At 37.6% G+C, this 23,083-nt stretch overlaps 1 pseudogene across 1 annotated transcript; it reads left to right on the top strand.

Moving 5' to 3' along the window:
• Positions 1 to 1,188: 1,188 nt before the first annotated feature.
• On the top strand, positions 1,189 to 22,506 carry LOC148743598 (uncharacterized; annotated as a pseudogene). The gene is made up of 27 exons (XR_015997592.1): positions 1,189 to 1,410; positions 1,952 to 2,144; positions 3,228 to 4,426; positions 5,574 to 5,835; positions 6,843 to 7,060; positions 7,679 to 7,783; positions 7,898 to 8,047; positions 9,637 to 9,857; positions 10,319 to 10,422; positions 11,283 to 11,366; positions 12,274 to 12,525; positions 13,492 to 13,648; positions 14,142 to 14,280; positions 14,804 to 14,984; positions 15,124 to 15,159; positions 15,796 to 15,841; positions 16,121 to 16,319; positions 16,736 to 16,881; positions 17,284 to 17,436; positions 17,534 to 17,701; positions 18,143 to 18,241; positions 18,661 to 18,731; positions 18,822 to 18,882; positions 19,349 to 19,438; positions 19,921 to 20,033; positions 20,430 to 20,513; positions 20,831 to 22,506. The product of XR_015997592.1 is annotated as an uncharacterized LOC148743598 (transcript).
• The last annotated feature ends 577 nt before the right edge of the window (positions 22,507 to 23,083 follow it).

Consider the following 23,083-nt stretch of genomic DNA (forward strand, 5'->3'; position numbering starts at 1 on the left):
GTACAGAACGAAAGAAAAGCCGAAGGTGTGTCGTACGCCCGCTATTTACTTCGTACCCATTTACTGGGAGCCTGGAACAGGTCAAGGTTATTTTATGGACGAAGAAACGAGCCGGGTGTGTGTCGAATTCTTTCGTTCTTTGGTTATTATAGCTGTGGAAAACAGACAGAAGAGATCAGAAAATGTAGCAGACTAAAGATATCCTTTAAGGTGTAAAATTTAGTCAATTAAAAAAGAAGAATATAGTTCAGTTAATATCTGAATTTTCAATGAAGTAAATAAGGTTTTCACCCCTCAAAAAGTCTAACAACTCGTTTTCAAGGTGCATACCGGCAAAATTCAACCAGCTTCAAGAAATCCTTTGGTTTGATTGGTTCGAGAGTGTGGGTGACTTTTAAATTTTTTTTCGCAACTTTCAGAGAGCTGTTTTACACATGTGCAGGTAAAGTTTTGACAAAAAATTAAAGTTGAGAGCCATTTTGGTGCTTCGTGGTCTAGTAATTAATAGTGGCGGATCCAGGGGAGGGGCACGAGCCGCCCCCCTTATTTTTGGACCAAACTGAGGCCCGAGAAAAGAAATTTTTGGAGGCCTGGCCCCCTCTCTTATTTGAAGATCTGGATTACCGCACCCCCTCCCCCCAACCTTATCTCATGGATCCGGCACTGACTAATGTATATCGGCAGTCTTGAAAAGTTCTCAAACGTTTTCAGAAAATTTCAAAATCGTGATATCTTCGGCAATTTCCGGTCACGGGTAAATTTTCAGCAATCCAGGTATTCTGGCGCTAGGGAGGCAGAAATCTCCAGCATTTATTCAAGTACGAAAACGTTTCAAGGTATAGATTTGTCTAAATTTTCTCAGTTGGGCTTCTACTGTTCCCAGCCCAATTGAGAAAATTTAGACAAATCTAAACCTTGGAACGTTTTCGTACTTGAATAAATGCTGGAGATTTCTTCTATCCAAGAAAAATTGTCCTATTTGTGAGATTGAAGGCGTCCATTTCAGCAACTGCCATTTTAGTCCTGGGAGCAGTTCACCAGTTAACAGGGATGCTACCCCTCTTGTATTTTTTTCGTTACTTATATTTTGAATATCCTCTTTGAAGCCTTTCTGGCACTACCCACTGTACATCAAATTTATTACTCAAGGTGGACTGGGTTCTATTGAATTCCTCGTATAGCGCAAGACAGCCTGGGGACGAGTGTTGCTAGCGGTGAAGAAGAAGGCGCCATTTTTGATTTGATTAGTGGTGTTTCACCAATACTAGCGGGAACTCACGACTAAAGTTTCCGTGAGGACCTTCTTCAAGAGCCATTACGATGAAAAACCTGTGATGGAACGGACCTCTTGGATACATGGAGGGGGAAAGAATGAATGGTGAAACAAACGATTTGTTTGAAGACACCAAGGTCCGTCTTCGCCAGTATAGTTTTGCAATTATGTTTCCTTAAAGCAAGCTTATGATAGCTTTTAAAGTTTTGTGCAGTTTTATGATTATCATCAAGCTACAGGGAAACGATGTTGACTTTCCATCGATTGAATTTTAGTAACTGTGGAATACCATTCTTCTGAAAAATAATTGCGCACGATCGATGAAAAGGGTATTCGTTTGCCTTCATCGACGGGAGAATGTTTTACCCATGTAATACACTTGTTTTGCATACTGAACTTTACACATTTCCAAAGATACTGACAATAAGTAGAATTTATTCAACAATTAAGAGCTTCTTTCCTCGGTCATCATTTCCGTTGGTGATTATTCCCGTTATTCTCATGTTCTCAATGTCAGTTTTGGGGGTGACATTGTAAGGAGAAATGAGATGCTAGTCACCCCCAAGTCAAAGGGTTAAAAAAGGCGAAATCTGTTTAATATTTTTGTGAGTACATGAAACAACATTTTGAAAGATGGCATGATTATGTTTTTGAAGCAATTCTCTAATTTTTTTTTAGGACTATCTTTCTCCGCTACGATCACCCTTGAATGCCAAAAATGGCAGCAAGTTGGGTTGCAAAGTTGCAGAAGAATCTGTGTCAAAATACAAACTGTTTTCAACCAAGTTTCTGAGATGTGCTATTGAGACTTTGAAAAAAGTCAAAGCAAAAGGGAAGCACCTTGATGAAATTACAAACTCCTTAAATTTAGGTAAGTGAGAGCATCAAAATAAGTGTACAGAGTTTTCAAAAAGGATTGGCTATTAGCCAGTATATGGTTAGTTGCATGCATTCTGGGATCTTGGGGCATGCTGCCCACAAAGTATTGTTTCTGGGAGAGGGGATGACACAGGGGTGAGAGGACTCACCCCCCCCATGTTGTGACGCAGGTTCAGTTCCTGGACTTGGCATGAGATGTGGGTTGACTCAGTTTTTGGTTCTTGCCCTCACTCCAAGAGTATTTTCTCCAGGTCTTCCTGTTTTCCTCCCTCTGTAAAAATCTGCAAAAAGATTTTTTTTTCTTTCTTTTCTTCTATTTACCTCCCTGTCATGGGGAGCATCGCGTATGGTCTTAGGCAATAAAGACCCAGTTACCCCCAATTAAGTTGGTTTGTATTTAATCTATTTAAAATGTATGGGCTCTAAAATTCTATCTTATGCATTTGTTTGGAAGTATATGCAAAGTGATATGATAGTTGGTTGGCTAGGTAAACATGAGCTAGGTAGAGATTGGATGGGTGCTCAACCAGCATGAAAATGTAATTTAACCTTAAATATTTTTGTGGATGTTTATGCGAAAATGGCCTTCAAGGAAGTTGTTTGTTCAGGAAATTTGTTGTTTTTTCACAACTCAAAATCAAGGTAGTTTTTTTTATGTTCTAAAATGGTGGCCAGTACTTAAGGAGAACCCTGAATGTTTATGACTTTTTTTGTCCCTTCCTCTCCAAGCATCTGAATATAAAAAAGAGACTTGAAGAAACCTCAGAATTTTTTTTATTCCTTTTCTTTGATAATCAATCTCAAAATGACTTTTGTCTCCTACACGAAATATAGTTTCTAGTTGTGTGATAATGGGAAACAATACACCTGTATACCTTCTCAGAACACCCCAGATCATTTTGGTGAACCGACAATACTGACTTTAGTAGTAGTAAAATACTAATGAACAACTTCTTTAAAATGGTTGAAAAATATTAATTTTGTTTGTAAGAGTTCATACTAATCCTTCATTAGAAGTAATGTGAAAATTAAAATGATTACTGACTAATATACAATTCTATGGATTTTTGTTTAGTGAGTACGTTGTTCAGCGACACATTATCTATTCAGAATGGTAAATATCTCAAGTTTATTCCTTCACTGGACCAACTTGGCAAGACAATTTATTTGATTATTGTTCAGCTCATATCTAAGGGTCAGTTTGACCAGGCTTTTTGTCATGCTAATGACTTGCTCAAGTTCATTCAAGTGGTCAAGTCCTGGAAAAACTATGATGGTGGAAAAATGGAGAAGGGGCTCTCTTCACTCTCTCTTCGAACATCTGATGCTTTGCTTCAAGGAGCAGGAAAATTAGAAGAAGTGAAAGTAACTTTGACAGAAAGAGCATCTCATTTGTGTGTTGTTTTAGACTGGAGAAAGTTGTCCTTACTTTTCCAAGTGGAAGCTGTCACATATTCTTCATTGAAATCACTTGTGGATAAAACTCTTAAATGTGGAACAAAATATCAGCTTGACTGTGGACAAAAGAATGTTGATTTTAAGCATCTGGCAAAATTTCTTTGAATCTGTTTTTAACAAGCTCATGGTGAAGTTTGAACAATTGATAACTGGTGGTATAGACTCAATCTTGTTTGTTGCTGAACTGGGATTTCACTTTGGCAGGAGTTGCAACAAAGCTGAAATGTCAATGCAAGGCTTGGACGTTTTTGACAAACTTTTGAAAATTTCAAGAAATGTCAACCATACCAAGAATGGACACTCAAAGCTTCCAACACCACTTCAAGTTTGTTGTTGCATTTGTTTCGTCAGCAAGGCTAAAATTTTATTGAACTGCTCCTCAAATCCAATATTAGAAACACTTGATTCTCTTCAAGAAATGATATTGGAAGGAAGCAGACTACTTTCACAACTATTGCAATCCAAGGGTTTGTCGTGAACAATGTTGAAAATTGTTTCTGATTCCTTAGAGTATTTCGGAGTTACGGTACAAAATTTTTCTACCAAGGAACCAAAAAGAAGTACATGCCTCTCATGGAGAGTTTGTCAAGATGCGGTGCAGCTGCTCAAGTTGTATGAGAGAATTCTGTCTCTCCAGTGTGAACACATCAAGCACACTCTGCACAAACCTAATGGTGACAATTTGATTGCACAGTGTACCCAACAGTTGCAAAAGACCACAGCAAGACAACTGACTGTCTTGAACTTTGTGGTTTCTTCTTATCAAGATCAGGTGAAAAGTGACAAGAATGCAAAAGAATGTGACAGGAATTCAAGGTTGGGTCCAAATATTTATTTTAAAAGCACTATACGTATGGTGTATTATGTGGTTCAGTTTTATCCTACAATCAGCATCAAAATTAGTTGACACATCATGTTTAAGGAGTTCTATTTATTTTTAGAATAACATGACAGTTTGTACCACACTCTAAATCACTGACAAGACCCCCCTCCCCCCCCCCCACCTATTCAATGTTGCCTGTGTGTGCAGGGATGTAGATAATAGCTGGAAGCCAGGAAAATTACCTGTCTGTGAATGTGATTTTTCTGGCTGTAAAGCACTACTTTCTCCAAAATGTTTTTAAATGTTGTCAGAGGGTTGTTATTTATTTATTTATTTTGTTTGTTTACACCTTCATTGCTGTCTTACCTGAACTGAAAGGATTGTAAACACTCCATTTAGTGCAATGATCGCATCATTCATATCACATTGTCCATTTTTCAGGCTCAATGGCCAGCGGTATTTGTAATTGATGTATGTGAAATAATGAATGTCCTTGATTTTGCCCCCAAAATCAAGAAAAATGCATCTCAGAGAGTACGCATTTTCAAAATTTCTCAGGGGAGCATGCCCCTGGAACCCCCTTGGTATAGCGTGCCAAAGGCATGGTAAAGTGGGCCTTCAGCCCAAATACCCACCTATCATTGCTAGATTCCCGCCTGTTAAAACTTAAGCTAGTCATCTCTGGTGTAGCTAAAAGTTCATGGAATCACAATACAACATTGTCTTGAGGGGAAGGAGGGGAACAGGTTAACTTAACAAGGGCAAAAGAGATGAAATTTAAGTAGTAGGGTGTCGAAAAGGTCAATTTGTGGACAGTTTTTTCGCTGATTGTAGGTTCAAACTATCCCATGTTTTACAAGTGTATTAGCATACATGTACGTTGACATGCCCAAAACAAAAGGAAATTAAATTTGAAACAATGATGAAACTGAATTACAACAAATGAGCAATCATTTTGGTAATAAATTTGAGTGGAGATAAATGGATGGTCTCCATTGTCAAATAGAACTCCTTATCTTGTGGAAGGAAAGTATTCTACTGTTTGTTACTAGTCAGTTTGTGAGAGGTGATGGGTGAAGTACAACTGTATGTTGTCATTCAAAGTGCAGTTTTTGATTCACAGTTTTGTTTTCTTCACAGAATTTGCATTCTGAGAGAATGTGTTACAGTTGCACAGCAAGCAAGCAAGGTTATTCACGATGCTCTTGAAGACCCTGATATTCCTTTATCTCTTGATGAGCTGCAATGGGTGGGTAGTACTGTTTACAATGTAGGCTGTGTGTCCTATCAAAGCGACTGTTTTGCTGACGGAGTGCCATTGCTGGCTCTTGCCTGTGATGAGTTAAAAATCTGGAGCTTTGGAGCAGAAACAGAAGAGAAAATCATTGTCCAAGCTGAAGAGGTAAAGTCTGTCCAATTGATGAATGTACTATAATTTAAAGTTTATTGAAATAATTAATAGTTCAGTTGAACTATGGTTTGACCCTCTACATGAGAGTTTTCCTTGCTGAAAATGTTACATTCAAGTATTGTTTCAAGACTGTCTTATGGGTATCAGGTGTTCTAAGCTAGAACAGGGTCCTTTCACACAGTCAACAACTGCCAGAATTCGACAAATTTCTTAATTACTGGTAGCTAAACACATGTAGAAGTAAAGAACAACCCAGCACAGGAGTATAAAGGGGTTTTGGAAAAAATTTAAGGAAAACTTTGACAAAAAGTTTTGTGCTGAACTTTTCAACTTACTAGCCAAGTGGCCAGTGACATCTTAGATGTTACAACAATTTTAGTTTGTTTACTAGCCAAACTGGCTGTTGGAAATCAGAAACCACTAGGCAAAACTGAATTTCGACTAGTCTGTGGCTAGTTGGCTACCATTAGTGTGGAGCCCTAGAGGGGAGTAACCTTTTCATGAACTGGTATTCTTTCTAGGGGGAATCACCAACACTCCTAATCAGTTCATGATTCTGAAACTGAAATAAGCTGTGACAAGATAGGCCTTCTAGCTCATAAGGTCAATTTGCTATGGGTACAAAAATGAAACAGGTTTGTGATGAACCGAATAGGAACAAGAGTGGGTAAGAGGGGAAAACTTATTACTCTTTCACTCCCAAGATTTCATTCATAATTCTCCTTACTGTCTGCTTCACAATTTCTATGATCCAAGTTTGGAGAATTTGGTATTAGCTTAACTAATAATCCCTTTATCAATTGGTATTTGTCTTTATTCTCATTACTTGTCTGTTTGATATAGTGTTGATACAGTAAGGAGAAATTCTGTCTTGGTCACTCATGGGAGTTAAAGGGTGAATGTAGAATAAGTTGCTGATGACAAATCTAATTTTGGCTAACAATGACATGGTGAGTTTTGAAAATGTTTATTTGGCAATGTTTGAAAAATACTTTCAGGTGAAGCTACTCACAAAGTATGCCTTGCTAGTTGACTGTCAAAGAAGAGCCGGAAGAATCAGGGATGCACTAAAGACTGCTTCAACTGTGGTCCTGGTAGCACTGAAAACAGCCTCTGATGCCCACACCCTAAAACAGCAAGTCAGACAATGGGTCTCAGTGAAACATGAGCTGGTGAAGGATCTACAGGAGGGAGAAAAACAGTCTGAGAGATGCATGTTTGTAATAGAGTTCAAAATAAATATTAGTATTTTGATGTCGATTAACTTAAAGCTTATGAGTTTTAAGCAGATGTCAGATCATACTGTGTAAAAAAAAGGTTAGAAGAACTCCAGAAAATTGGTTTTAATTTGTTTAAACTTGATCAAATGCATGCATGTTGTTTTCATAATCAAACAGAACATACATACATGCAGCAAATACAAGGATTATTCCATGGGAAGTGCCCTCAAACGATTTCTATTCACAAGTTGCGATGCATCAGAAAAGGAAGGAGTGAGTTTTTTATGCATTGCAGCAAGTGATTAAAAAATAATAAGGCACTATCATAACATAACCATTGAAATGTGGCAGATTCCTCACCTCAATACACCAAATTCCTAGTTTTTGGCTCGTTCAAGGCTTCAAAAGGATCAGATAAAATTAATTTAAAGAGGGAAGAAAAAAATGGGGGGAATTCTAATATTTTTAAGGTTGACTCTGGAGAGATAAGGCATAGTGATAAAAAAAGACAAAATGATATAATCATTATGGTGTTGAAGAATTACATAATTAAAGTAAGATTGAGTAAATTGGAAACTGTCTGAAGAAATTTCTTTGTTTTTTTTTCTTTTCAGAACCCTATGCAGTGCATTTGCAGAGCAAGAAGATGCAAAAGATGTAGAAGGAAGCCAGCTCTGTTTTGTTTTGCAGGAAGAGCTTGCTTGTTACAAGACCAAAAGGTGACAAAAGACTTTCTTTTACATTCTGACTTCTTCTTATGGTTTCCTCTTTCATAAGTGAAGTACAACTGTACCTTCCAAAATGTTTGATTGAATTGTTCCAAACTTTTTCAGCTATGAGACAGCAGTAGAGCAAATTGCTGTCATCAAACAGTTGAGAGAGCTGTACGTTGTTCACAAAGATGAGTTTCACTATGCATCAGCTGCATTAGAACTTGCTATAGCCCTGCATAGCTTAGGAGAGGTAGACCTTGAAGAAGAGAGGTAAGTGTCTTATCCTGTATAGGTTTAATGGTTACCAGCTGACATACAGGCCAGAGCTGTTGCTAACTGTCAGCTGCTGGTGAAATTTGGCAGAAGAAAAGTGGAAGTCGGCAGCTGGATTTTTGGCCAGCAATCACCTGGTAAAGCACAACCGGCCATTCCAAGGTTACACACTTACAATTACATATGATGCGCGATCCTTGCAGTAGATAGTGCTATTTAAGCAATAGTGAAAATCAGACCTGAAAAAAAATCAGGCCTGTACGGGATTGGAACCACTGACCTCTGCGATACTAGTGCAGCGCTCTACCAATTGAGCTAACAAGCCAACTGGGAGCAGGCTGTTAAGTTGATTCGTAGTAAACCCGTGAAAGTGATAAATTAGATACAATGAAATATATGAAGTTCATATATTTTGAACTGCAGTATTAGATACGTATGATGCACGATCCTCAAAGTAGATAGCGCTATTTAAGCAATAGCGCTACAGTGTATTAAAGCAATAGCGCTATCTACTGCAAGGATTGTGCATCATACATATCTAATACCGCAGTTCAAAATATATGAACTTCATATATTTCATTGTACACTTACAATTGTTCACCGCCTTTGAGCCACCTCACTTGAAATTTCAGCCAGTAGCCTAACTTCTTAGCTACCAGCCTGAAAGGCCTAGTGCTGTTGGACAGGATGTTAGTCCATGGCAGGCAGGGCTCCAATTTAATTTTTGGATCACTAACCCTTCGGGTTAGTAGACATCTTTTTTACTAACCAAATAATAAAGTTTGGTATCCAAGCTCACAAGTTACGATATCTCAAATATTGAACATTTTGATAATAACAACTAGGACAAATTAAAGAGTAGCTGAAATTGCATGGTGACCTCAAAAAGGTAGACAATTATCCACCTATTTTATTTCCTCTTGTTTACCATGATTAGTCAAGAACAGTACATCTACAGCACATTCTCTAACAAGAGTTAAAGTTGACTTAACAACTTGAGTATTCTAAGTATTCCTCTGAGAGTCGGGCCTACGTGCTCTTTGCCCTGTGGTCTACTGATGTTTAAATATGTTAGAAAATTTTACTCACCATGTCGGGTTAGTTGGACAAATTATTAATAACCAAACGTTGAAAATTACTAACCATTGGTTAATGGGTTACCATTAATTTCGAGCCCTTGCTTGTAAATCCACAGCATTTAAGTTGCTATTACCAATCCATACTCATGGTTGGAAAGGGCCAGTATGAAACTAGAGTGGGTTGCCTGAGAACAAAACACAGTGGCCTTGGTTAGGACTCCAAAACAGTCCTCTTAAATTGGAGTTCAGCATGGTAACCATGGATTGACCAAGTCTCCTATTAATTGTGAAGAATTTTTATCATCTTCTTATTGAAAGGACAAAGTTGGTCATTCAAACTGTCAGTTACTTTTATTAAAATGAATCTTTACTCAGCAGACACCTTGATGGGCAGGGACAAAAAAATTGATCCCTTTCAAGTACATCAAATCTGCATCAGAAGAAACCTAGACCTGCGTTGAGCAGACACTGCAGGGCTCGACACTAATAGTAGCTGAGTTTCTTTAGATCTGCACCGCAGTACTGTCAAGAAGCTGGGGAGACTCTAGAGCAGTTATTGGACTCAACAGATAGTCAGGATGAGGAGAAAAACATGCATTCACTTTTGCTGGATAGACTTGGTGCTGCATATTTATGGCAGGCTTTGCTTGAGCACAAAGATGCAGTAAATGAGAGAGCAACTTCAGCAAGGCCAGACCTTTCTGACAGTTATGAAGGAGAAGAGGAAAGTACTGGAAACTTTTTTGATTAAGATCTGATCTGACAATTTGATGACCCACCCAGGTCTCAAATTTGGATTTCTTGAGGTCGTGCTGGCTGCAGGCTATCTGTTAGGCCACTGAGTGTGCCTCCAACAAAGAGACGCACTGGGGCAAGAAGTTGATTCCAGTTAACTTGAAGTCTAGAGTGAACATTACTTATACAGATTTTATATTGTTCCTTGTTCAACACATTTTCAGGAACAAATTGTTGTCTTTGATGAAATGTCATGTGCCTGTTTTACAATAGACATGAATTTTGTAGTCAGTTTTTCTACAACAACAACATACTGTACCTGTACGTGTACATGGAGGACCGTGCAGAAGGGAAAGGGGCCCTGACATTGCACTTCTGGTGCATCCCCAAAAGCACCTCATTCCCTCAAAATATCAGACTGTCAAATGAAATGTTGGTGTAACTTTTCAGATAGAAGATATCTGCCTGGAGCAACCATTTATGGAATCACTTTGTGCAGCTTTGGAAATGTGGACGTCACTAAGGACCAAATCACTGCAACAAGACACCAGTGGAAAGGTAAATGTTTCCTGGAAAAAGCATTTTAGGGCTATGTAATATATTTTTTTACTTTAATTTCCAAAACATTAATATTTTTTCACTGGCAGTGAGAATTCTTTATTTGAAAACAAGTGAAACTTTAAAATTCCAAGAACAGTCTTCTTTCATGGGGAATTTGTTGTGAGAACTAAATAGGTATCAGCTTTTGATACTTTCAGACGTTTTATGATAGGTACTTAAACAATTTGAAAGATGTGCCATTAAAGATTTATGGATTACTAAAATTTAAATGCTGTGCTAAGTCTGCACTCAAACAGAGTGCCCACCCAGCCCGAGGTTATCCTGGTTTCCATTGAATTCACCCTTTAAATCCCAAGACCTAATCACTAATTCTCCCCTCTAGCTGCTACACATTTCCTTGTAAATAAGTTATAAGAATTTGGTGTTAGATCAAGAGAACAACTTCTACATGATAAGTTCAAGTATTCTCATTACCTGTTGAATCATGTATGGGCTTTAAAGGGAGAAGATACATGTTTAAATCATTTCTGGGAGTTAAAGGGCTAAGCAACTAGGCGTATTACTACTCCCCCAAGATGGGATGCTAGTCCATTGCAAGGTTATCCCCTTCCCCCAGCATTTTATCACTTGGCAGGCTTTTCATCTGTACTCCTGGTTACAGAGAGGCACGTGATAGAAAAGAAAGCTGTGTTTTGCCCAGGTGGACACAGCAAAATGACCCAGCCAGTTCTCAGACCCAGACCTCTTGACCCGCAGTACAGCATACTAACCATTGGGTTACTGCATCTCCCACTGTATACAATACATTTAATCTTGCATGAATGTTATTCTCACTGAATTTTTTTTTTATGTTCTAGGTTGACCTGGACCATCTTATTAATCCTGAAGAGACATATCATTACTTGCTTATCACCGCTGAAATGTTTGGGCTTTTAAAACAGGTGAAACCTGCTACGTACTTTCATTGGTGACGATTTGGATTTCCCACAGGCAATTAACTGTTCATGCAGTCCTGTCACAACATGACCATGGCAATGGAAATGTTAAAAAAATGTTTCGGTATAAGAAATGACAGCAGTTTTAAGAGATTTAAGTATTTGAAGGAAAAGGCTATCACTCAACAGAAAAGAATGATTTTCTCCAGTCAGGTCTTTTTTATCTCGACTGGGAAATTTTATACAGTGAGGATCCTTCCCTTTGTTATCAGTGGTGTAATGAATAATGTAGGTTCTGCATTGTTGGAGGTTATTACAAGATAATTTGGTTGTATCAACTGGGTTAATAAATATTAATTGGCCACAGCAAAGAATTTCTAAAGCTGATATTCCAAGGTTAAGCCCTTTATCAGAGCAAATGGTGAAGGGTTAATACTTGAAACATCAGCTTCAGAAATTCTTTTCAGCATCCGATTGGCATGTACATTATCAACTCAGCTGATGAAACCAAATTATATGTACTTATAACTCCCCCCCCCCCATCTGCCCCATCTGATGCAGCACAACATATGGGTATCTTCAAAAAATTAAGCGTGTGGGAACATCTTCCATTGCACCACTCCCTTCCCAGGATTATCTCTGCTACCCTTAGGCTTAGGCAAGTTAAGCCAATAATTTATATCCGCTTTGTAATACTGAGCGTTTTAAAAATGCTTTTATTAATAGACTTGGTTTTAAGCATAACTTAGCTGTAAGTAATTAATACACATTTTAGCCCATTACACTTTATATGTAACACTTGATATGTGTTTTATCAGTGAAATAAAGACTATTTACTATTTTAATTTACAACAGTTTCCCATCAGAATCTTACCCCCTTTATTCATTCAATGAATGAATTGTTTTCTTGCAGCCCTTAAAAAAAGCTAGTGCTCTTTGCATGGCTGCCAGTATATCCCAATCAGTTGGTACCAAAGATATGCTGGATAATGGATTGTGTGCCCTAAGTGATGCTGTTCACTCATTGTGTGCCATTCTGGACTTGTCACATGCTTCAATTATTCTGTCTCGTACAAGTAACCTGGTTGATAGATTTGAGCCCTGCAGTACTTCATGGGTTCAGTTCTTGTTGGCCAAGAGTCACTATTTGCTAGTCACAGGAAAGGTATGAAAAATCAAAATCATTATTAACCCTATCACTGCTTTAACTAACTCTACTTACTGTCTGCCAAACACTTCTCGTGATGTAAGTTTGGAAAATTTGGTATTGGATTAACTAAATAATCCTCTACAATTGATTTTTTTCTTTATTCTCCCCACTTGTCTGCTTGACATTGTACTGATGTTGTAAGGAGAATTCCTGTCTTGGTCTCTGACATGGGAGTCAAAGGGTTAAACAAGCATTCATCATGCAGGCATACATGTATACGTGGTACTCTAGCTCCATGTTGGTGATTTTTCTTTGTGCTGAAGAACTTGGAATAGCTTTAGGCAAGGAAACTGTGGGCCAGCTAGCCTCTGAGAGCAGCAGGGAAATCCAATTTGTATAGTAATCACAGGATTTTGAGTGCAATTTGGAATAAATAAGCACGAGTAAATTTTTTCAAAGACTAACAAAATTGCATGAGCCCATAGGGTGAGTGCAATTTGTGATCTTTGAAAACATTTACAAGTGATTATTTATTCCAAATTGCACGAGAAAATCATGTGATTATGTATTAATAATATACATGAAAAAATACGAGGTAGCTTCTCATAACTACGTGGAAGAAAAGCGCATGCATCACGTGCAAAAATAATTTATTGAAATCCTGCAAGTGACATTGACCTTGACATTGACATTGACATTGACCAATTATTCTGACCAATCAGAATGTCTGGTTTGTTTCTTTCTTTGCACTGAATTAACCCTCTTCTGTACTGAATTAACTCTCTTCTGCACTGAATTAACTGAAAACTGCATTCATCTTAACCAATCAGAACTGAGAAATTTTTTCATGTATATTATACAATATACGGTATAGGAGGAAATACCAATTAAACAGGTCTATAATAGGCAGTACGTGTAAACATGGGATTCTTCAGTTTGTGATGTGTGTGTCAGTCATGGTTTTCATTGATTAATGTTTAGTATTCGGAAGGGGAGGTCTCCCTGAAGGAAGCACTGCAGAGTGACGTCTTCACACACAAGAGTTACAAGTCCCACCTGTTGAAAGCCAGATGGAAATCAATTTGCTGTGAATATGCAATGCTCCCACCCACAATCCACAAATTTAAGATAATAGTTGGTAAGTTCACTCTTCTTCTTTGGAAATTCCTCTTTCCAAAACTTAGATCTACTCTTCTCCACAGTTATTCAGTAACTTTTTCATAATGGAAATGGGAATTTAGCAGTGGATATTCCATAAGATGGCTCTTCTTGTCCACTGATACTAGGTCTAATTGGAATTTGGAGTGTTTGTTTTTGGAGACCCCTAGAAAGATCCTTGGAGTAAGGAAGAAAACTAACAACAAACTCAACCCACATGTGACACCAGGTCCAAGAATTGAACTAATGGGAGGCGAGTGACCTCACCACCGCCCAATCCCAGCTCCCCAATATTGATTTTTTATTTCATTGTTTTCATAAACCGTCGCCAAGTGACCTGTGAAAATTTAGGCAGACTTAGTACCAACAAAACAGTCTGTTCAACCAGATAATTTTTGATCAGTGAATCAATTCATGAGTTTATGAGTAATTACCAGGTGACAGTTATGTTTTTTAGTATTATCATTGTTGAGATCCTCTACTTGGTTCACTGACTCCTGGAATGGGCTATGGATGCACTTCATAAACTAACACAAATGGCTGAAGAAATCTTTGGTTTAGATGCGTTTTGTACTGGCAAACAGATACACAAGCAAAAGGAAAATTTGTTGGGTAAGGTGATTGAGGAATTTTTGTTTCCTTTTATTCTTGACACAATTCTGCAGAGCCCTGCTTGCAAAGTAGTGCCCCTGATTTCTATGAGCTTCTACTAGGGACAATGTGTTCTGATGACTGGAATAATACAGGGGTTTCATTAAGGGCCGGGCACCGGGCAAATTGACCAGTTGTGAGGACGGTTTTGCCCACCTGATTTGACGGTCTGGAGGAAAGTTTATCTTATAAAGAAGTTCAGTTCAAAGAGTTTTGCCCGCCTGTGAAAACCAGTTTCCCTCCTGCAGAAAACATTAATGAAGCCCCTGATAATATATACCTAAATCATGTGGTTGGCAATACCTTGCAATCCTAATTCAGGCTTTGAGATAGAGTTGTGCTTGTAATTGGATGTGTTATTATCCTGATTAAAATATAGAGAAAAGTGCAATCAAACTGGCCTGAAACATGGGAGAGTTTTCTTCTGTTTTATTATTAAACTTTTAATCACATATTTTGGCATCTATTCCTTTTGTTTGTGCAGATTTGCTAGCCACATCAGAAAGTTCTGGCCAAAACCTTTCTAGTTTGTCAATCCTAAATGACTTGCTCTCATCCCTGTTACAAGTTGGTCAGCTGTATGCTCATCAGGGAGCTGTGAGGGAAGCTTTGAGGCAGTTTGTGGATGGTGTTGCACTAGCAAGGCAATTTTGCCTACCATACAGGTGATTTATTAATGTTTAGTAAAAGCTCTGTTAAACTTTTGGACCCACACTAGATCAGAAAGTCAAGGAGCATCAATCCAAAATTTTAGATGAGAGAATTTTGAGGATAATATTAACTGTCCTTGTCTGTTACTCTTAGACATCAAGCTGTTACCAGAACAGGAAAGAGAATAAAGTAAGATCTTAAAAATTGTTTGCTGAGCATGAAGTTGTGCTGAAAATGAAGGGTTAATTTCTTTTGTTTTATTCCCCTGATGTGAATTCAACATTGAATTAATCTGCTGGTAATTGGTAAATTTGCCTTGTCCAAACCAGCAAAACAGTTATTTTTCAAATTTTTTTCTTTTTTTTTTTTGTTTGCAATTACGGCAAATGTATAAACAAATTTCATTTCAACTTCTTATGTCCCCATAGAGCAAGATATCTTAGCTACAGTAAAGATGCCAAAGGGGAATTGTTTACCTCTAAAGATTAATTTGGAACTAGTTTTTAGAAGACTCATCTAGACTACAAAGATAATGGCAAAGTTTACATCCTTTTTGTTAATTTAAGTTGAAGTTTCAACTCAGATTAATTAAAGATGACTTCACTGACTAGTGACCAGGGATATTTTCAATTGAATCCCTGTGGTTTTGTTATTTTAGGAGAATAGCAAAGGATTTTTCTAAACCTTTGGTATACATGATAACACCTTTGCTTGTGAGTACTTGTAGCTACTGTTGCATTTGATAGACTTCTATTTGTTATGTATACAAAAGAGAGAGATTTTTCGTGACCTTGTGAAAACCAGTTGGATGCTTTTACCTCTTAGACATGGCACACAACTCTCCGTGTTTACTGGTATCCCCAATTACTGTGGCACTAAGTGACTCAAAGTTTATCTGCTCCTTTATATGGGATGCAAAAACAAGGAACTAGAACCTTTCATGCCAGAACAAGGAACTAGAACATGGCTGCCAGAACAGGGGATTACAGAACAGGGAACTAGAACATGGATGCCAGAACAGGGAACTACTGTAAGACATGGGATGTCATAACAGGGAACTAGAACATGGGATGCCAGAGCAGGGAACTTAATAAATCTACAAGTAGATTTCTCTTTACTTTGTTATTTCCTTTTTGTCTGTTAGGAAAACAAAGGAGATCTGGTGAAGCTTGCAGAACGTCTTTCCTCCTTGTCACTTGATGACTCTTCAACTAATACTGCTCACCAAAAACTGGCTGCCCTGGTCAAGACTTGAAACATCATGAAGTTTTCCTTGTGTGCAACTTAGAGATACAAACGCGGTCTCTTCACTCCTTAAGAAATTTCCCTATTGCAGAACATGCCTAAAGGTACCTTATAGTTATTTTACAAGCAATAGCGAGCTTTCAGCTGTGTTATGCAGCCAAACCAGCTTCAAAGAAAGTGTTTAACTATTCAACTTTCTCAGGATTGGTTTGTAGAACAATGTGACTCTTATAACAGGAGAATATTTTTTTCTAGCGAAATGTAATTATCACTAATTTAACATAATTCTTTAAGCAAAATTACTTTGTTAAAAACTTTTTGTTACCAGACCACCTCATTTGACTCTTCCCAATTCTTCAGCTCATGGTACACATAGATGATTACATTTGCCATGAATTTTTAGTTCCTTTGACAAGTAGAACTGAAATTTAATTTGTTACGTTGAGCAAATAATGAATTTTGGCAATAATCCTATAGTGTGATATTGACAAGGTAAGAAATTAGAATTATTGTTTTCTAGAGTGGACTGTTTGCACTTTGGAAACCTTCACACATCCAGTAAGCAAGGACAGAGAACTGCTGATCTGCAGGGTAAGGGCTGACTGTGATCCTGCTGTGGTTAAGATTAACACAACATCTGGAGAAGCACAGAACAAGGATTGCACTGTATGTCGATGTGTTTGTAACAACTTGGTTATATTGCGGTTACTCTGTTGTTGTATTTAGGGAGAGTGGACCTCTCACCTCTACGTTGGAGGAGGTAGTAGATTACAGTCAGTTGAGATTCTGTAGTGCAGGTGGAAGCTTTGTCCAAGGTCACCATGAGGGGTTTTTGGGTAAAACACTGAATTCTCACAATACCTCTTTATTCTAGAAGATCACTAGAAATATGTCTGAGCAAACTGTCTGGATATCTGACAAAACAGTGGGGGTAACCTGCGCTTACTAGTAGATAATTTCTCATTTAACCACTAGAAAGTCTGTAAGTAATGATAAAAGCACAAGAACAGGGTTGGCGAAGTAAATTAACCTAATTAACTATTGACTGAAACAATTTATTTTGTAAAGGGAGACAAAGTTGTTGTGGATCTTTCAAAGCTGTTCCAGTCTGGTGTATTGGAGGAATTTACAGACATAATGAATGACAGCATCAAAAGCATGAATATTAACAACACAACCGAGTGGTGGACACTAAGGACAAGGCTTGACAGGAGAATGAAGGTGATCAGCATTTCAACTCTCACGAGCCATGAATGTGTATCCTCTCCTATGACATAACTGAAAGTCTAAATTGTAATAATTATGGTCATTTCTTTAGAACCTTTTGGAGAAACTTGAAGGTTCTTGGCTTGGAAGATGGAGAGGAGTTCTTCTTGGTCAGCCTATTGATGAAGAGTATTGTGAATCAATAGCATCCTTAGCCAGAGAGTTGGAAGAGAAAGTTTCAATCCTGTGTGGATGCCGTCCTGATAATCATTTGCTTGAAGTATGTTGTGCATGAATCAATCAGAGTTTCCCGAGTTATAAGGATGGCAGATTGTATGAAAAATGTTTTGTCCATCAATCTTTGTTATGATTTGTGTGCCATCTTTGGTGCTTGACCCAAAGATGACAATTGAAGTAGCAAAACCTTGCATAGTAACCGAATGGAAACTAGGGATGGTTGAGTGGCAAGAGTACTCACCTCCCTGCTGTTCCACAGGTTCAATTCCCAGACCTGGTGTCATATGTGGTATGTGGGTCGGTATGTCCTTGCTCCAAGGGTTTTTATACAGGTTCCTTGGTTTTCCTCCATCCACAAAAACCAACATTTCAACATTTCACTTTAAACCAGTGGACTAGAAGAACCACCTCATGGAATGCTACCAGCTAAATCCCATTGTCATTAATAATATTTTTATTAGTAAGTGTCCTTTGTTTGTTGTAGGTCCTCATAGATTCGTCATTTTGCTTGTCAAGAAAAGAAACTGCTGAAGCACTGATTGAAATTACTGCCATGGATGCTACCTTACCTTCTTTTGAAAAAGTAAGAAGAAGAAAATTTTTGTTCCAAGCAAAGAATTCATAATCAAGTGTCTAAAGTAAGTTGGAATTTCACTGCTTTTGTCAAAGCATAGGGCTAACTCTTCACTCTAATGAAGGGCTAAAGTCAGATTTAGCAACTACTTACATTAACTAAATTGTAATTTGGTCCACTTGTGTTTCCTAGACATTGCAACCCTCTGGTTTTTTTCTTCTCAACCTGTATTGCAATAAGCTGTTGTGATTATTTTTGTTTTGATTATTTGGTGTTTGATAAAATTGCACTCTATTGGTTTATCATCGTCAATTGCCTGACAGGAGAATGTGTTTAGTCTTAGCAACTAGAGACAAAGGGAGGTTCCTCAGCCTTGGCCCTTAAGTAATCATCTCTCATTTCATGTTCTCTCACATTGCATGTTTCAGCTACTTGATGAAGTTCAGAACCTCACTGACAAGCTATTTGAAGATACAGACAAGAAAAGCTGCATAAACAGGTTCGAGGGAACATAAAGGTTAATTTTCTTTCTCACCTTCATTACTTGTACTCTCGAGAAATTATTGATGACAACAAAATTCCTTCTCAGGTCTGGAGGTCACTCTGCAGAGAACATTCCTCGTCATCCTGTAATCCTAACTCTTGGAAAAGTAAGAGCCAGCTTTTTTAGGTCTTACATTTGTTTAGTAATCAGCCATTAAATGTATTCTAGCTCTAGCTCTGAAGACCTGAAAACTGAACAACCAATATGTGGGTTCTTTGTAAATAGATGTTGGTGAACTGTCAAGGAATCAAAGCTTAGCCAAACACAAGGGTGGGGGAAAAGGCATCTGTAATGGACTGACATTCCATATTAGTTTAAAAAGTGGTCATATGCAACATTAGTTTAATGGGTACTGGTTGCTCACCATTATATTCAAAGTGTTCAGACACTAAAGTAGATTTATGGGCATGCACAGATATGCTGTAATTGCAAGATGTGTGCCTAAATTGTGGTAGCAGATCTTACTTATCAACTCATTCAGTATTGGGACATACTCTTCTACAATATTTGAAACCAGAGTCAATTTCTGGCATATCTATACATCAAACTGATGTGTATTTTATGATTCATAGGATATTCAGCATCTTCCATGGGAAAGCATACCGATCCTGTTTGACCAACCTGTGACAAGGGTCCCATCTCTGCAATTTCTCTTTTTCCAGGTACACATTCCATTAAGAGGTCTTTGAAAGTTTGAAGACCTGACTTGTTTCTCAAACAACTGTCATGTTTTCTCCCAGAACCATATTGATTTTTATCTCTGCTATGCTGTCAACAGTGGAAAGAAATTTATTTTAATTAATTATATCAACCCTGATGCCCACTGATTGTGTAAACCATGGTTTGGGTTAGACCTTGTGTAAAGAACTGGCTCATTTGGTTTCTGGAGCATAATTCTCCCTTACAATAATAGTTTTGTAATTTTAGGAAAAGAAGTTGTGATCTGATACAAAAAAGGTGTTTGTCATTTCATTATCTATTAGCCAAGGTAAGCATACAGGAAAAATTGTCAATTGATTGAATAGAATGAAGGTCTTTTGAAATGTGGTTGCCGACCACAACAACTTTTGTGCCAGATTCTTAGCTTTTAATACCTTGATATTCATTGTCAGTTAATATTTTTTTTCTGCATTTTTCTTGATAGTTATCGTGTCAAAGACAGTTGCCTGAGATTGATCCTGAGAAAACATTCTATGCACTCAATCCTCAGAATAACCTACCCAACACCCAGAAAATGTTTCAGAAGTGGTTTGAAAGGTACAAAACACAAGCAAACGATTGAAGCAAATGAAACAGAAGAAAGACCTGATGTTGTGTTTCTTATATATTAAACTAGGCTATACAAGTTGATAGAGGTAACACCAATATATTATAAACTGAACAAATAGATTCAATGTTGCTGTGTGTCTGTTTAGTAATAGATCACAGATGACATCAAAATGTAGTAAGAACAAAAAGTGAGACAGGAAGCCCAGCCAAGTGTGTCACTGATTTTGGCATTTTGGCAACATGTAATGATTTTAGAGGATAAGAAAGCAAAATGTTGTTGATGGTGACATTACTCTTGCACCTGTTTTTTAATAGATCACAAGTATGAACCAATCAAAATGCTTGTATAATCCAGCTTATATGAACAATTGTTGTCACTTGCAGCGAAGATGGATGGCAAGGTATCACAGGAAAGGCTCCCACACAGGAAGAGTTCAGGAGTGCTTTAACTGACCATGACCTGTTCATGTGAGTTATTGTAAAGGCTCCAGTAAGGGGCCTATTGGCCCACACAGCCAACTAGGAGTATTACCATTCACCCCCCCCCCCCCGACAATTCGGCAGAAGCCATTTGTCCTTCTGGGTGAAGAGAGGCACTGTGAGAGTAAAGTGTTTTGCCCACAAAGACTTAATATACTTCTGTTTCATAGTGAGGGTAAAGGTCAAGTGATGGGAGAATTAGGTTTTGCAGTAAGCCTTATTATCAAAGCATGAATGTTTGGAATTCAGAAATGTATCGTTCTTGTCAACAAGAAGCACTAAAAAAGTTTTGTTTTTTGTTACAGGACTTAGGTCTTGCTCAAAGTGCAGCAACTGCTACTACCACTCCTACACCAATGGGTTCACTTGCTCATCAAATTTATAGAATAATGTGCAATAAAGGATATGCTAAGCTAGACTTTTCATCTGTGTTCCAGTTCCTGAAGGAAGATCAACATTGAGATAGTTTATTTATGTTAGGTATTTTTTTAGTTGACACAATTTTAATGCGAGGCAATTCTGGAAGAATAGGTTGTTTTGCCATGCTAATTTATTTGTAAACTAGTTGCTCTAGGTGTGGAGAATGGCAGACAAAAGTACTGTTAAAGGTGACTTGGAGATGTCACGAATGATTAGGTTTTCACTCCCCATGTCTGGAAATTTGGCTTGATGCAAACAGATATACCTTTAATAGAGGCTAAATGGGGCCAAATGGCCTCATTATTTACTATACCATTCATCCATTCATGTCAAAAGCAAAATGAAAGGAAAGTGGTCTTCTGATCAAAGGGTGTCAGCGAGTTGTTAGGTGCTTGCTGTAGTGTAAGTTACAAAAAAAATTTCTAAACTTTTACACAGTAAATTTTGGTCCATGTCATCTGTAGTTAACTTCAAAAAGACAGACATTGCCATATCTGAGGCCAGTTGAAACATTTGTGCATCAACTTGATGAATTCATTTTGTAACTTATACCCCATTCACACCAGAAAACTTGTTTAGTTAAACCAGGTTTAACTAAATAAAAATCAGAAGCAGAGAACTGAAAAACTAAATTTTCCACGAGATTCAAGCAATTCCTAAATTGTATTTTCAATGTGCCACATTTGAAGTTAACCAAATATTGATTTGAGCAGCTTCTATGGAGCTGTTGTGTTAAACCATGTTTAACAAAACAGCCTTAAAGCATGTTTAGGCTTTGGTGTCAATGGGGTATTAGTCATCCTCAGCGTTACCACTGGTCATTCCAGGTGGTTCAATAATCTTCACCAAGGGATCAGATTAATAATTTCTTTACCGCTCAGCAAACAGTATTATTTTTGCCATTGCACTATTTTGATACAGCATGCCCAATATAGCCAAGGTGTCGAGTACATGTATACACAAAGTTACTTAGGGTGGTTGTTTTCAGGATCTACTGAAACAGTTCTTTTTATTGATTAACATTTTGATCATTGCATGACTGCAAGAAGTTGCCACCTCGGTGGTCTATCACTGGCCTTAAAGCATAAGTATTAACCCTTTCACTCCTGAAATCTCAACAGTAACTCTCCTGGATTTTCAAAGGCTGGATAGTACTATTCACAGAATAAATCTCTACTGGGCGGGTAGCGGAGTGTGTTTTGTTAACCATTCTACACTGAATTGCGATGTATCTGTTGGATATGGTTTTTCACCCATTGAACAAATAGACTTTGGTTTTAAGGGTAAGGCTTGCTGATTGGTTTTATGCTGTTTTTTAAAGTCCTTGGCAGCCATCCTTTCAAATGTCTGGCAAAAATGGGGAAGCTCTGTGTGAAATCCCATTTAATGCCTGTAAAGGGTTAAAGCAGTTTGTTAGCTCAGCATTGACTATAGAAAACAGCCATTTCAGTGGGTGTTTCCTGTATCAATAAAGATCTAAAAACAGACAGGTAAACTACCAGAAATTTAATTTTGTACTGTTAGTGCAAAACATAAATAAACTGGCAAATTTAATTCTTTAGTTAGTATGAAATGTGATACAGAATACTAATTAATATTTTACAATTGTTGAGCACTTTGTTTCATTCTTCACATGCACACAAATGTGTCCATACCCATCTTGGAGAAAACAAAACAGGACTCTAAAAAATTGTAATTCAAGAACATCAAGCCTGACTTCAGTATCTGTATTCTCCACATTTCTCTCTATACATTTCCTTTGTTTAGCAATCAAATCTTAGGTTGAAGATAATTTCCTTTATTCTCATGATCCTAATGAATGATTCAGCAGTATCACTGTGTGGAGATATTAGATGCTGATTACTCTTAAGGGTTTGAAAAGTCAACCAAGGGCTTTCTCTGTTTTTTTGGTCCCCCTCTTCCTTTCCCCGTTTGTTTTCATGAAGTTTGCTTGAAAACTACTTCTCTTTCACCATAGCAAACCTTTCAACAATCAACAAAAATGCACATTTGCCTGATTTTCACAGCTACATATGAAGATATATCTTTAAAATCGAGGTTGACACTCAAGCAAGAATACTTGCATTTCCAAGGAGAAACTCATTTTAGATCTTTAAAATTAAGTAAAAAAGGGTTGC

Source organism: Stylophora pistillata, chromosome 1 (genome assembly GCF_964205215.1).
Source record: "Stylophora pistillata chromosome 1, jaStyPist1.2, whole genome shotgun sequence".
NCBI classification, from domain to species: domain Eukaryota; kingdom Metazoa; phylum Cnidaria; class Anthozoa; order Scleractinia; family Pocilloporidae; genus Stylophora; species Stylophora pistillata.